At 46.6% G+C, this 15,655-nt stretch overlaps 1 long non-coding RNA gene across 1 annotated transcript; it reads right to left on the reverse strand.

Annotated features, from left to right (window-relative positions):
- Positions 1-4,059: 4,059 nt before the first annotated feature.
- On the reverse strand, positions 4,060-4,895 carry LOC113952976. The gene is made up of 3 exons (XR_003529708.1): positions 4,676-4,895; positions 4,362-4,454; positions 4,060-4,197 (listed from the first exon to the last, which is right to left on the reverse strand). It is a non-coding gene; the product is annotated as an uncharacterized LOC113952976 (long non-coding RNA).
- Positions 4,896-15,655: the final 10,760 nt, after the last annotated feature.

Raw genomic sequence — 15,655 nt, forward strand, 5'->3', positions numbered from 1 at the left:
TGCCAGAGCTGAAGCTTCCAGGGCTGCAGGGGATCGGGAATTCTGAGCCTTCAGGGCAGTAAAAGCCAGGAGGGCAGTGCCTGTGATCTGGCTGAGTGGATCCAAGGTCACAGAAATACCCAGGGTAACATGTTCCTGCCAGAAAGAAAAGCTTCAGTGGTAGGTTTAAAAATCGGGAAAATAAAAAAAAAGCAAACTGGGAGACAAAAATAGTGTTGATTTTTTAACATATGTATTTTTTAATTTTTATTTTTAATAAATGTAACATAATAATATTAAAATAATATATAATATGTAATATAATAAATATAATATATTATACGACATTATAATTATTATATTTTATATTATATTATATTTTTATAATATATTATGTATTATAATATATTATCTTATAATAATATAATAATAAAATAATATAATATAATAAAATAATAGATTATATATTGTATGATATTATAATAATTATATTTTATATTTTTATAACATCATTTATTATTATCATACCTTATTATTATTATAATTATTATATATCATCTTATAAAATTAAATTAAAATAAAAATATAACAAAATTATAGATTATATATTATGATATTATAATAATTATATTTTATATTTATTTTTATAATATATAATATATTATAATATATTATTTTTAATTATTATATATCATCTTATAATAATATAATAATAAAATATAATTATAGATTACATATAATATGTTATTATAATAATTATATTTTATATTATATTTCTATAATATATAATATATTATTATATATTATTTTTAATTATTATATATCATCTTATAATAATATAATAATAAAATAAAATTATAGATTATATATTATATGTTATTATAATAATTATATTTTATATTATGTTTTTATAATATATAATATATTATTTATTATTATAATTATCATATGTTATCTTATAATAATATTTTAATAAAATAAAATAAAAAATAATGAAAAAATAATATAAAATAATTAAAATGTGTTAATGTGATAACAAAAATGTTTGCAATACACACCAGAAACTGCAGCCAGGCCTTCTCCTTGGCAGAACCTCCCTGCAGGGCAGGGCAGACAGGAATTCCGGAAAATCATCCCAGACTGAGGCAAAAATGTGCCAGTGGGACAGGGCTGGGGTTTGCTGCTGCCTGGGGGGCAGTAATGCCCTGCTGGGCACAGGCTGCCCGTGCCATCCCTCCCAGGGTTGGGCACACGTGCCTTGGAAGCGCAGTAATACCCGGGAAAACACGGACCACTCGGGGCTGGGAGTCCTAAAGAGAAGGAGCATCAACCAGCTGAGCCAAGGGCAGCACACAAATCCCAGCCCCTGCACCAAACAAACCAGCCCAGCCCTGTCACCACGACGGTTTCAGAGCCTGGGAGTAGCTCTGGGACTTAAAAGCTCGATCCATACTCTCAATATTTACTCACAAACTGATTCCCAGGGGGCTGAAAGCCCAAACAGCTTCCCAGGTCACACCCTCACAGAAGGGGCTGATCCTTACAGCTCTATCCACTAAGAGACAACCAAAACCAAAGGAGTCCTAGAACCCAAGCTGCTTGACTTTTGGTTTTATAATCTTTGCTGGAACAAACCCATCTTAATCTGCCTTTAATTTAATTTACAAGTGATACTTTGCTCCAGGAATCCCAGAGATCACTACAAATGGAACTTAAAAGCCACATGAGCTGCACAGAACATTTCACTCACTGGTGGAACTTTTTGGCTCTCCTGGATACAAACCAGCCCAGGACTGTATTTAATATGTGATTCCCACCTGCACTGGCACAGAAGGTGCCTCCAGGACAAGGTTTGCAGTCCCTGGGGTTTCCCAGGCCAGTCTGGTTGCTGTAGGTGCCCTCTGGACAGGGGTACTGGTGGGCAGCCTTTGTTCCTGGCAGGCAGTAATATCCTGCTGGACATTCCATTGGTTTGACCACACCATGGGAGATGTTCTCTTGGAGATCACCTGGGTGGTCTTTTAGGGCACAGAACCTGCAAAAAAAAAAAAAAAATCCCAAGTGATGTCTCAGCCCATGTTTTCCCTCTGTTCTGACAGAAACTTCTTCTGCACAACAGTGACAGTCTAAGACACACCATAAAAGCAAATTACTTGGAAAGAAACAAATGGAAAACTAAGATATAACTCTCAGGACCATCCTGTCCATCCCAGCAGCCAGACCTACTAGGATGGGTTGGCTATGACACATGGATTGTGGTACAGAAAATGACAGAATAAAGGGAAAAGCAATCTGAAAACAGAAACAAGAAAACCAGTTTTGTACATCAAAGTGTGTATCTTGTGTCTCAAACACAGAGCAGCCTAAGGCACAGGGAAATACACATTTAATTCCTAATAAAGCATCAAGAGAAAGGAGCAAATCCATGGCACTCACGTTCCTGCTGGGCACGTTTCACACTGGATTTTACCAGCCTGGTCCTGATATTCTCCAGGGGGACAAGGTATGGGCTCTGGACTGCCAGTGGGGCAGTAGTGACCCACAGGACACAAATAATCTAGGATTAAAAAAAAGAAATATACTTCTACATCACTTGCTATGGTTATTCCTGAACAGCTGCATGGGGAAAGCAGCACCACAAACCTAGAGCTGGAATATTTAATAAGATAAAGTCTTGATGGAGAATAACCTACCCCAGTTTTTTTTTAAAGCATTGCTGCCCTAAACAGCTTCCAGAGAGCTGAAGGGGCTGCAGCCTGTCTGCACTGGCTCATGGGCCACTAAATTCCATGTCTAACACACCAGGATTTGAGCCACAGTTATCCCTCCATCACACTCTGTGAAAGGGAGAATGGACAATCTCATAATCTCTCTCTCACTAGTTCTTTCTAACAAAGGTGAAAATATCACAAGGAATAAACTCCTTTGGGGATATTTTTCAGCTTGTTTTTTGTCTTGGTAAGATCCCCTATTTTTCCTGCTATATTTACACACTCTCACCCACTACTTTAAGATGTGTTACTTGGAATAATTTTTGGAAAACATTTTTTCATCTCAATGGCTCTCCATTTCCAAACATAACTTGAAACTGTAAGTAAGGTCAGATTTTAAAGTCTTGCCACTGTAGCTAAAGAATGACCCCAGAGATCCCCTACCTGGATGCTGGTCTGACACAGAGCCTGCTGGGCAGAACCACCCTGCCTTACACAATCCTTCTGGGGAGCTCTGGCCATGCTGGGAACAGAACCAGCCTGGGGAGCAGGGTTGACACTCCTGTGCTGACTGCCCACCACCACGAGCCAAGAAGGAGCCTGGAAATCAAAACCCACCAAAATCACACTGTCACATCTTCCCAGGCCCTGCTGGAAGTGGTTGTGGAGCTGCTCACACAGTAACTGTCTAACTACACTGGCCCCAGCTCCCTCCTGCAGAAGATGCCAAAAGGATGCTGGATAAGAAGGAATTCAAAGGAATGCAGTTCCACCACTTCCTTGGATGACAGGCTCCTTGAAGAGGGCTCTAGGAGAGCTTGGTCCTGGTTGCTGGCTGAGGTGAATTCTATAATTCTATGATTTATTTCTGGTCTGAGCAGTGCAGTCACCTGCTTAATGTAGCTATACATTTAATCCAGGAAACAACCAACCATTCCACAGTCTCTCATTGCACTTAACCCTTTGTCTCTTTAATGGTGATGATAAAGCACAGAGGCTCTTATTGTGACCTGTCCTTCAGGATGGCTCAGCCAAGATCTCCCCTCCCCAACAGCAGCATGGGGGCTCCAGGGCCAGGGCTCCAGGGCTCCTGCAGTTCTTTTCTAAATGCAGATTTCGGGCTGATTTTCCAATGCAACAGCACTGCATTAGAGGCTGTTTTCCTGCTGATAACAGCTGTCCCTTGGGGAACACAGGCAAGGCTCAGCACAACATGACAGGGGCTGCAGAGCAGTGGCACAGGCTCAGACAAGCTCAGCAGCTCCCTGGGCACTGGGAGGAGAAATGACTCCCATCTGACTCCCAAAAGACTCCCAGCTGCCATCAAACCTACCTGGGGGACAGGGAGAGGGAGAATAACTCCCTGTAGGGCAAAAGTGGCCTCGGGGACAGATGTTTCCCACTGCTCCATCCCTGGGGTTGGGGAGTGTGGAGCCCCCTGTGCAGTAAAATCCAGCCTGGCAGGGACCTGATGGAGCTGCCAACTCTGAGGTGGCACAGAACCAACCTGGAGCAGGGGACAGAACCAAGGTCAGCGTTTCAGGGGCATCAGAACCAGTCACAGCATGACTGGGTTTCCCTGGGGATCTTGGCAAAAGGGGACAGAGCACAGAGGTACAAAAACTCCAACTCAACACACTTGGGCAGGAAAAAAAAAGACTCTTCCCCTACCTGGAGGGCAGGGAAGAGGAAGAAATGACCCAGCAGGACAAAAGGTTCCTGCTTGGCACAACCCAACAGATCCAGAAGGTGGGGCTGTCATCCCTGTTAATGGAAAAGACACAGCCTGAGATGAAACACAGGAATTGCAAACATTATTGCAAAAATCCTATTGGGAGAGCTCAGGAAGAACAGAACTACAGCACTGAATTAAGGAAAATAAAAAGGGGGAAAAAGCCACTCTGAACCTGATTAGGTCTTTTAGGTGACCCTAATATCCTCCTCAAAAAACAACCATCATCACAATTTATTGTTCCCCTTCATACCTGAGTAATTCCCAGGAAACACTGGTTTGCTTGACGTGGATCCAGGTGGACAAAACCACCCAGGCATGCACAGTCCATCTGGTCTTGCCAGGCCTGGCTTGGAACAGACCTTTCCAGGAGGGCACAGCTGGCACTTGGAAGCATCCCAGAGATTTAAAGCTTCACTGTAGGTTCCAGGAGGACAAGGATATTGTGTGGCAAATTCTGTATTCCTGGGGCAATAATGACCTAGGGAAGAAAAGATGGTTTCATAACAGTTAACACATGCTGGTGACAGCCTGGGGAGAATCACACATGGAATTCCCTTGTTCTCTTTCTGGGAAGGACTGATTGTGGTTCCATCCTGCAATTTGTCACTGTGTGCCACAGAAACATCCCATGGGCTGCACACCAGCTGAAGGGATCAGGGCTGAGGTTGAGCAGGTTGAGGCTGGGGAGGTGCAGTCACACCCACCTGCAGGACAGGCTGTGTAGTTTGCAGAGGCAGACGTGCAGTAAAAGCCTTCTGGGCACCCCAGGCACTGTGCCATCCCCCAGGACGGGCTGTAGGTCCCTGCAGGGCAGGGCTGGGCTCTGCTGCTCCCCGTCACACAGTGATGGCCAGGGGGACAGGGACCTCCACTGACTGTTGTCTTGGAAGAGAAACCCCACAGTTACAGCCTGAAAAACCAGAGGCTGCCCTTGCAGAAAGGTCTCTGCCAGACTCCACTGGTGGAGTATGAAATCCTGTGCTCACCCCTCAGTCTCCCAGGCTGCACACTTATCTTTTTCCGAAATAAAAGATCAGAATTCTGCCCATAATAAATCTCAGTGGGCTGTGGCACAAAGCCAGTGCCTTGTCGAGTTACCATCTTTACAAATTCATCCTGTATTTTGCCTCAGAGGAAGGCTGACAGAATCAGCATTCTAATCAAACTCAGGCACTCCCAACCTCTGTAATTTTAATCAGATTTGGCATTCCACTCTGCTCTGCAGCATCAACATGCAAAGAGAGAGCTACTTTTGCCCAGCTTTGAGATGTAAAGCTCAAAGAAGACCAGGTGTGTCTTGTCATCTCTGGCCTCTTTCACTATCAATAAACCAGATGTACCTGATGAGATAACACAGTAAAAGAGAGTTTAATCCAGACCCAAAAAACTAAGGTGCCCTTATGGTCTTCAGTTCCAAAGATATGATGTTTTGCAGTATTTATATCACAAGCACAGCTTACCCTGGGAGGTTTAGGAGAAATGGTTCCTCCACTGCAATAGAATCCAGCCTCACATAATCCACTTGGAGAGACAAGTCCGGTCCCATCACAGAAATACCCTGAAATTAAGAAGGCCCATAAATTAAAAAGACCATAACGATATTGATGATCCTTGTGGGAATATTCTGTGATATTGGCCACACAAGACAGACAGCAGCAAGTACAGAGTGAGGAAATATCCACTGAAGCACCACGTTTGATGTCACCCACAGCTCTTCTCCTGGAGATGCTTTCACTGGGAGTGGCTGCAGGTGCAGAGCTTCCATGCCTGAACAAACAGCCCTTGTGTCATCTCTGAGTGTGAAAACAGCTAGAGAAAGGCTGGAAAGGGAAACTCTCAGCTTGCACTTCACTCTGAGTATCCACTTATGTGGGAAAACAGCAGATTCAGCCTCTGTGTGCTCTACCAATACTTCTCTCCAAGCAAGCAGTGCTTCAGGAGCGCCTGCTCTGGAAGCACAGCTTCTCAGGAGCCCCCAAAATGGCTCAAATCTCATCAATCCTTTCTTCCAGCCTTGTACCTGCATCACACAGGAGGCAGCCCTCGATCCCAGCATTCCCAGAGGAGCTGCTGTAGTGACCAGGAGGACAGGGCTGTGGGAAGGCAGAGCCCAGAGGACAATAAGCTCCCTTAGGGCACGTGTTCCCCTGGAGACCATCCGTAGGTGTTGGGCTGGAGGCACCTCCAGTGCAGTAAAACCCAGCCAAGCAGGGCCCTGTAACGTGGGGCTGCCCTGCAAGTCCACAGTAATGCCCTGAAAAGCAAAATAATGCCGTGAGTAAGGGTAGAAAAATCCAGAAAGGTACTTCAGAGACACACAAAGCCCACCCCCAGAACATCAAACACATTCAGTGCCCATTGTCACACGTTCTCCTGTCACCCTGCTGAGGGATCTGTGGTACCTGGGTCACAGGGGGTGCAGTGGGACCTCAGGCTGCTCCCAGTCTGGGGGTTGTAAGTCCCTTTGGGACATGGGAACTGAGCTGCAGAAGCAGTACCTGCAGGGCAGTAGTGACCAGCTGAGCATTCATTCTCCAAAAAGGAAGAGGAATTTTGGGGGCAGAAGAACCTGGTCCAAAGAGAGATTTAAAAAAAAAAAAAAAAAAGATAAAAAGGAAGGAAGAAATTTTCCTAGTAATATTCTATTCAAATAATATATATTTTTATACATATATATAAAATATATAGAATACAAAATATAGTAATAGTACATAATATTAGTAATATATAATACATAGTAATATATAAAAAAACATATATAATATTAGTACTATAATAATATCTAATAAAATAAAAATATATAATATTAGTACTATAATAACATCTAATAAAATAATAATATATAATATTAGTACTATAATAACATCTAATAAAATAATAATATATAATGTTAGTAAAAGAATAATATCTACTAAAATAATAATATACAATATTAGTAATAAAATATATATTATATATATTGTAGAATATATACTATATTTTAGCAATATTCTATTATAATTTTCCTAGTCATATTCTATCCACAAATATCCTCCCACCAGTGGTGGGACCAGCTTGTCTAATGTGGCTGCTGCACTGTATTGACCAGAAAAAAACTTCTCATGCATATCAGTGCATCCTCAGTTGTTTCCTCCTGTGCCAAATTGATGGCATAATTGCAAAAGCCACAGAGACATAATTTTCTTAACTTGAGTCATAACATATCCAGGCTGTGATTCATCAACTTGTAAAAGTTAATCAAGGTCAAATCCACTCAGTAATTGGAGATAAATCCCCCAAGGAAAAGCCAGGCTCAGCATCAGGTGATTTTCAAGATCCTCTTCCCCTTCAACAGGCCTCTGCCAGCCTGTTGCCAAGGGAACCTTCTATTAACTCCAGACAGGAGCAAAGTTTATGGTGCCAGGTGGTTTCTGTGCTCTGAACAGCCTAAATCCCCTTCCATGGATATGGAGTTCGGAATTTTCCTGGTCCCATAACCATCCACAGGGTGTTGTGAAACAGAGCTCAGCAGCTGCTCTGCTTCCTCATGGAGACAAGTGGTAAAATAACTCATTTTCCCACCTCATCCTACTTTGCCCACCCTGCTTTTCCCACCACATCCAGCCAGCCATGGGTGGCTGGATAAACAATTATTTCCAGTAGTCTCTCTACTCATGTGTATAATCCTAAGGTCACTCTGTCATTCTTACCCTTCAGGACAGGGGAGGCAGCTGGTTTGTCCTTGGGAAGGGTTATAGGATCCTGCTGGACAAGCAGCTGGAAGAGCTGCGCCCTCGGGACAGAAATACCCTGGCAAAGAAAGACAGGACGGATCAGGATCAGCAGCCTTTGGAAAACCGAGGGCAAACCAGACATTTAAGCAGGAGCTCAACTCACCCTGTGGGCAGGGCGCTGGCTCCTCACCAGGGACACAGTACTGACCCCCTGGGCAAGGCTGGCACTGCTCCCCGTGGCTGTGGGGCAGGTGGGAGCCAGGGGGACACGGGGCTGGAGCCCTGGAGCCAGGGGGACAGAAGTGACCGGGGGGACACGGAGCTCCCGAGATGCCATCGGTGGGCGTGGGGGTCTGGGCACCAGCAGCACAGTAATACCTGCACCAGGAGCACAGGGTGTGTTCCAGAGGGCACAGAACCCCTGGCAGAGCAGCCCTGCCCACAGCAGAGCATGTGAATGTGCTTGTTCTACTCACCCTGGGCTGCACTGCCCCGAGGGAGCCTCCAGCCCGGAGCCATTGCAGAAATATCCCCCAGGACAGGGCTGGCACTCCTGCAAACTCCTCCTGCCCACCCTGCCAGCCCACGTGCCAGGAGGGCACTGCAAGGGCACGGCTGCACCTGGAACCAGTCACCCCAGAGTGAGGGAATGCCACCTCCTGCTTCCCAGGAATAAAGAGAAGCTGTATTCCAAAGCACCCACCTCCAGGACAGTAATGCCCAGCAGGACAAGGGTGTCCTGACTCTCCATCCTGGGGGGCTCTTACCCGGGCACCACTTTTACACCAGAACCCCTCTGCACAGTCTCCTAGAAAACAGAATAATCTGTGCAAAATACATGAATATATGAAGCAAAAGGCACATAAATACAAATTTCAGAACTCAGACTGACGTGCAGACATTTGTCATCGTGCAGAGTCAGTGCAAAAATCAGTGAGGGAATGGTCAGCAAGCAGAAGAGCTGCTTGTAAGTGCCAGGAGGGCAGAACTGGCAGCAGATGCCACACTGACAGAGAGAGAGAAGCACTTCCCTTCACCCTGACTGAGCACTACCTCCATACCTCAACAAGTATTCAAGCACACATTTCTCTTTAGAATCAACACATCCTGAAATATTAAGAATTCTGTCAAAATGCTTCACTGAATTAGGGCCTTGCAGGACAAGGACCAACAACAACAACAACAAAAATCATCAGCACTGATGTGGAAAAACAATCTTGAAAAAGATGGAGATGTCCTTGCTGGGTATTTTGCCCATTCTTTCTCTGCTCAACTTAATAACCTGCCCATCAATCACATTAAAGGATTGGTCCTTTGGGAACCAGGCTGAAAAAACACACTGATTGTAAAAAACAAAATGCCAGACAGGTTTGACACTGGGAAACTCCCACTGGATTTTTTAAGAAGCATCACACATGGAATTCTACTTTCTGCAGTCATTCTTTCACATCTTGCTTAGGTAAATGAATTTTTTTTCTTTCTCAGGAAGTCAAATGGGACAGTTCACCTTGGGTGGGGTCAGAACCCTGGAGGCCAAGCCCTGCATTAACCATCAGCCACTGGCATGACTCTAGCAGGAACAAGGATGCTCAGGACAGCAGTTTACCTGTTGGGGCAGCAAGGCCAGGTAATTCACAGTATTTTCCTGGGGGGCACCTTTGACATTCCTGGATAGTTCTCAGTTTTTGCCTTGGCCCAAAGGTTCCTGCAGGGCAGCTGTACTGGGAGCTCCTGCTGGTCCCTGGTGGGCAGTAAAAGCCTCGTGGGCAGGGGTAAAGGCTGAAATCAATAACTGGTCCTTGCTGGCTGTCACAGTAATAACCTGCAGGGAGACAGAGGGAAAGAAGCTCAATCAGAGTTAGAAGCTGCAGAGGTGCTGCTCATTAGGAGAGAACAGCTTCTCCCAGCACACAAAGCTCGGTGGCCACTCAGAAAAATAAACCTCCTGCTGACCTTAAATAACTATTGATCTGACTCACAGCACTGCTGGCACAAACACACAGCAAAGCTTTCCACTTGCTGCACTCTTTAGAAGAAAATTCATCACCCAGAGGCCCCCAGAACACAGGACAAAGCTTACAAGTGACACAGGAAAACATCTGAGGACACAACATTGATCTCTCTGTTTCCTTTCAGGTGCCAAAACCCTTCAAAGAAAGTTTTCCCATTGAACATCAGAGTTTTCCCTTGGCAATATTTAAATTGCTCAGAACACACAGATGTCACCATTTCTTTCAAATCTGAGTTGTTTTAACCTCTAATGGCCTTTTCACACAGAGGCAGGAAATGTTCTCCACCAGGGAAGAGAAAGAACCACCAAGCTGGGCAGCAAATCTTTAAACTGTGATCCACAGGATCCATAGGAAGGCTCAGGAGTTTGTAACAAGCAGCCACTTTTTGTATGAGGGAAGCACAGAATAACATTGGGATATAACTCCTATTTTCTGGATGCCTGTATGGATTACAGCACCTCTGGCTCCTGTCAGCTCTCCCAGAAGGGAAATGGCTTTTCCACTCTCAACCAGTGACCCACAGAAATACATTTATTTTGAATTTGTCCAATTCACGCTCCTCTGAGCACTTCCCCCACAGTCTCTGTGGGTCTGCAGTGCAGTTTATTCACCACTTACCCTCCCAGCACTCCCCAGTTGGGGCACTGAGCCCGGGCTCCTCACAGTAGAAGCCAGAGGGGCAAGGCTGGCACTCAGACAGTGTTCTCCTCCCTGGGAGGTTGGAAAAGGTGCCAGCTGGGCACAGCTGGGGCACTGCTGATGCTGCAGCTGCGAGAACAGAAGCAAAGACAGAATGGAGAGGACAAACATTATTAGCTTCATTTTACTCGGGGAAACAGAGTAAAATGCCAATAGCATTCTGAAGTTCATGTATTGAGACAAAAATATCACTTTATCACCTTCAAAGAGCAGGCCAGGGGAAGAACTGGGGGAAAAATTTGGGACTTTATGGTCAGATGCCAGCAAGTTGGCTACCACACCCCCAAAATCACCCACCAGTGTTTCAGATATTAAAGGACATGAAATTTTCAGTATTTCAGGCATTATGGGACAGGGAATCCTGAGTCCTGACCGTGCTGGATACTCACTGCAGTAGGTCCCCACAGGGCAGATGTTCCCAGTCACACCATCTGTGGGTTTAGGGAGAGCTGCTTCCCCTTCACAGTAAAACCCAGCAGCACATTCCCCACTGGGGACAGACAGTCCTGGAACACAGAGAGGATGGTGGCACTCAGAGCACTGAGACCAAGGGAGAAAAGCAGGGAAAACAACTGCCCCCAGCCTCCCTCTGGAAAACACCACGGGCATCTCCCAAGCACAGCTCTATGGAAGCACCAGGATAAAACAATTCCTGCTGGACACACTGGAAAAAAAGTGAAAGGACAGAAAAGGAGTGGGAGGAAATGAAGCATCAGTGAGTATTTCAGCACCTGCAGGCTCTGCAGAGGCAGAGTGCAGGTAATCTGGCAGCAGACCCTGGTGTTCCATGTCTGTGAACCTGTAATGGAGTGTGTTCACACTGGTCCTCTGAAGATGGGAACACAGCCAGAGACACTTACTCAAGGTCACACAGCAAAATCTGGCAAAATCAGGTTTATCTCCCAAAGCAGAACTTAGCTTTAGGGTCCTCCAAAAAAGCTCTTAAATAGCACACATCCCTTTGTCCACACGCCTTTAATTTATCTCCACTCCAAACAGATCACTCCTGTTTCCCCAAAGACACAAACCTGAGGCATTGCAGTAAAAGCCAGGGGGGCAAGGCAGGGGCTCTGGGCTCCCTCTGGGGCAGTAGAACCCAGCTGAGCACTTCCCTCCAGTGGCAGTGGCTGGGCACAGGCAGTTGGCATTGGTGTAGTTATCCAGGTCGAAGGGCTGGGAGGTCCAAGCAGCTGAGATGCAAAACCAGCCTGAGAAGAGAAAGCACGACTGAGACCCTGAAACCATCCTGAATAAACCAGCTGGGATGGCTTTGGGTGCAATGTCTGCCCAGAACAGCCATGAGCACACAGAACAGGGGACAGGTTAACACCACCCAAATTTAGCACCACCACAGCACAGTTTTCCAGGCAGTGATGCTTTTATAGAACACACAGCAGCAGAGAGGGGAGGAGATCTCACAGCCCTGAGTTCAGTACTTTTGCTTTATGGTCACAGGGCTCAGTTCAGCTGCCTGGGCAGGTTCAGAAGGCAGATACAGAGGCTGCTCAGGGTGACCAGGCACATCCTACATGGAGCCTGGGCCCATCTGAACCAGCAGACAGGATTCAGGTGGATGCCCAGGGTGTGTTCAGTCACACTGGGTGCCCACAGGCAGGCAAGGGAATCAAGCAAACACACGGGAAGGGCTGTGGCAAAAGCTGCAGGATAAAAGCATCAGCCTCCCACCCACACTGTCCCCAGGTGCTGGGCAACACCACAGCCAAGCTGCCCCACACTCACCTGCATCACACTGGCCTGAGGCTGCTGTCAAGCCCTCCTTGCCACAGTAGTGCCCAGGGGGACAGGGCAAGCAGCTATCCAGGCTCTGTGTCATGGGGTCAGGGTTGTAGTAGCCCCTGGGACAGGGAAACTCAGTGGCAAACTTGGTTCCTTTGGAATAAAGAGAGCAAGAACCCGTCATGGACCACAAACACCATCTATTGATCCTGCTTTATCACTTCATGCCATCTTTTCCAGTTTATCTCATTGCTGATTCCCACAGCCCTTCCTGGCCAGGACAGTCCCTGGGTGTTGTTTAATTTGCCTGTGAGGGTGTTAAGGAACAGTCACATCCCACGGTTAAAAATATTATTTCCTGTGAAGAACCAGACTGACACTTAAACATTTTGTTCACAGAGATAATTTCTTGCCTTTAAGAAGGATGTTTCAGCCTGGCCAACGGATTGCTTTGTCCCCAGGGCTCATCTCACCTTTGGGGCAGTAAAAGCCAGCTGGGCAAGGGTTGGTGCTGTAGCTGGTGGTGTTCTCTGGGCAGTAGTACCCTGCAGCACAAGGGGAGCAGGCAGCTTGCCTGGTGAGGTTGTTGTAAGTCCCTGCAGGGCAGGGGGAGGGAAAGCTGCTTCCTGCTGGGCAGAAGTGGCTCACGGGACAGGGGCCTCCCTTCTCCCCCTCACCTACAGCACAGAGAGGAGAAGAGGCATGGAATTGGAGGTCTTCCCTGGAAATCATTATTTCTGAGGCACAATAAAATGACAGGCTGTGTCCATCACAGGCAGACACCCATAACCCCCCCAGTGCTCAGTGCAAGCATCTCATTTGAGAGCACAGACCAGCAGCCTTGTCACCCTTGGTGACAGATCCCTCAAGCAAAATTAATACAGGGGTTTAGGTGATTAAGAGGAGGCAGGGGCAGGAACATTGTGGGAAAAGGTGGCAATTTTTAAAGCTACTCCTTTGCCAAACCCTCAGGGGGGGTGTTGCCCCAGCACAGCTCACCGGGTGGGGATGGGGAGGAAGCCCCAGGCAGGCAGTAGTAGCCAGGTGAGCAGGGTCCTGAGGGGGCTGTGAGGCCAGAGGAGCCACAGAAATGGCCAGATGGACACGCTGTGCAGTTGGAGTCCTGCCAGTTGTGGAGCCTGAGAGGACACAAGCAGGTTTTGTGTTGGCAGGTGTGCCAGCTCAGCAGGTACAACACTGGTGCCTTCAACTCTGGCAGAGTGAGAGCAAGCAGGGAGCTTTCATGATCAGTGCAAGGACGTGTGTAATGAGCTTTACTGAGCTGCATTTTGTTGCTTAAAGGACTAAGGGAGAAACCAAAAAGAAAATAAAAATTCGGATGAGCAGAGCCCCAAATCTTACCTGTCTGAGTAAGTGCCCGTGGGGCATCTCTGTGGGACACTTGTGCCAGCTGGGCAGAAGTGTCCAGGTGGGCATGGGCCACCAGTACTGGTGTTTGTGGCTCCATTAGGGTTTGGGACACCTGCTCCTACATGAGGAAAAGCAAAGGTATCCTGAGTGACATGAGTTGCTATCCACAGGCAAGTCCTCCGTGCCCAAAGAATCATTTCCATGGGTGACAGAAGAGTATGTGACTTATTGCTGGTTGTAACTGAGGACAATAAAGCCAAAAATCTGTAGTGTGTTGGAATAACTAACAGCAAGTATCACAAGGGTCACAGCTTCCTGCTTTTTCACTCCTTTTTCCCTGTGAGCACTAAATTCAATACCTGCTGGGCAGAAGAATCCTGGCCAGCAGGGACCACTGGGAGAGGACAATCCCCATTCTCCACAGAACATTCCTGGAAGACCACAGAGTTAAAAAGAGCGTCAGTAAACTGGGAGAAAAACCAGGAGAGCTGCTGTGCTGCATTCACTGATTGGAAGGCAAAGGGGAAGACTTTGGGAGAGCAAATCCCTCAGCATCGACACAGCCAGGACAAAACCACATTCCAACTCGGGTCAGGCTCCTCTGGGAAACCCTGAGTGTGAACCAAACTCTCCTGCAGAGCCTCAAAAAAACCTGCAGCTCACTGGGGACGCCACCAGTGGGACAGGGATCCTACTTTTACTGTGTATTTTTATATTTGCATTTCCTAGAGGGGAAACACGCACCAGAAAAATTGGGAATGGAGAGAGGGAGAGAGATCACCCCCTCAGACGTGTCCCTACAGGGAAAACCAGAGTCATTTCCTCACCTGCAGGGCACTGCTGGCACCTCTCAGCCTGGCTGAGGCCGTAGGAGGGGTTGTAAGTCCCAGGAGGACAAGGATAAAAGTTGATCCCAGTTTTCTGAGGGCAGTAAAATCCAGGAGGACAGCGACGTTTTAGTCCTTCGGAACAGTGAAACCCAGCAGGGCAAGGAAGGCATTTGTCTTGACCTGTGAGGGAAATACAGGAGATAAAAGGAAAAGTGGAATGAAACAGAAGGAAAATGCCACGTGCACAAATGCTCTGGGAAGCAGAAATGGAAATAAAGTTATTTTGAGAGCTTTCCTGTGGTAACTGGCCTTCAAATATGCACTTTCTCCCAGGAGCATTGGATTCAGCAAACGTCCCATCTCCAGGTAACCAGTAATCTCCACATCCCCCCATTAGGTGGCAGGAGGAACAGAGGGAAAGCTGGATAACTGCTTACAGCCTCCTGGGCACTGTCACAGCTACAAACCCCACACATGAGAGGGAAATATATTCCCTACGTGACACCAGAGGAAAAAAAAACCAACAACCCCCCTTCCTCAACCCCTTTCTCTACCCCATTCCCCCAAAACACTATTTAATGGCCAGCAGCTACCAAGTGCTTCTGAGATGCAGATAAAACCCATGATCAGTGTTTCCATCTGCCCCCAGGGCACTGTGCAGCTGCACAGTCCCAGTGCCTGACCTGCTGCATTGCTGCATTCCCCTGACCTGCTGCATTGCTGTATTCCCCTGACCTGTTCATTCTCTATTCCCCTGACCTGTCCATTGCTCTATTCCCCTGACCTGTCCATTGCTCTATTCCCCTGACCTGTTCATTGCTGCATTCCCCTGACCTGTTCATTGCTGCATTCCCCTGACCTGTTCATT

This window comes from Corapipo altera, unplaced genomic scaffold, assembly GCF_003945725.1.
Source record: "Corapipo altera isolate COAL_440 unplaced genomic scaffold, ASM394572v1 71, whole genome shotgun sequence".
Taxonomy (NCBI): Eukaryota; Metazoa; Chordata; class Aves; order Passeriformes; family Pipridae; genus Corapipo; species Corapipo altera.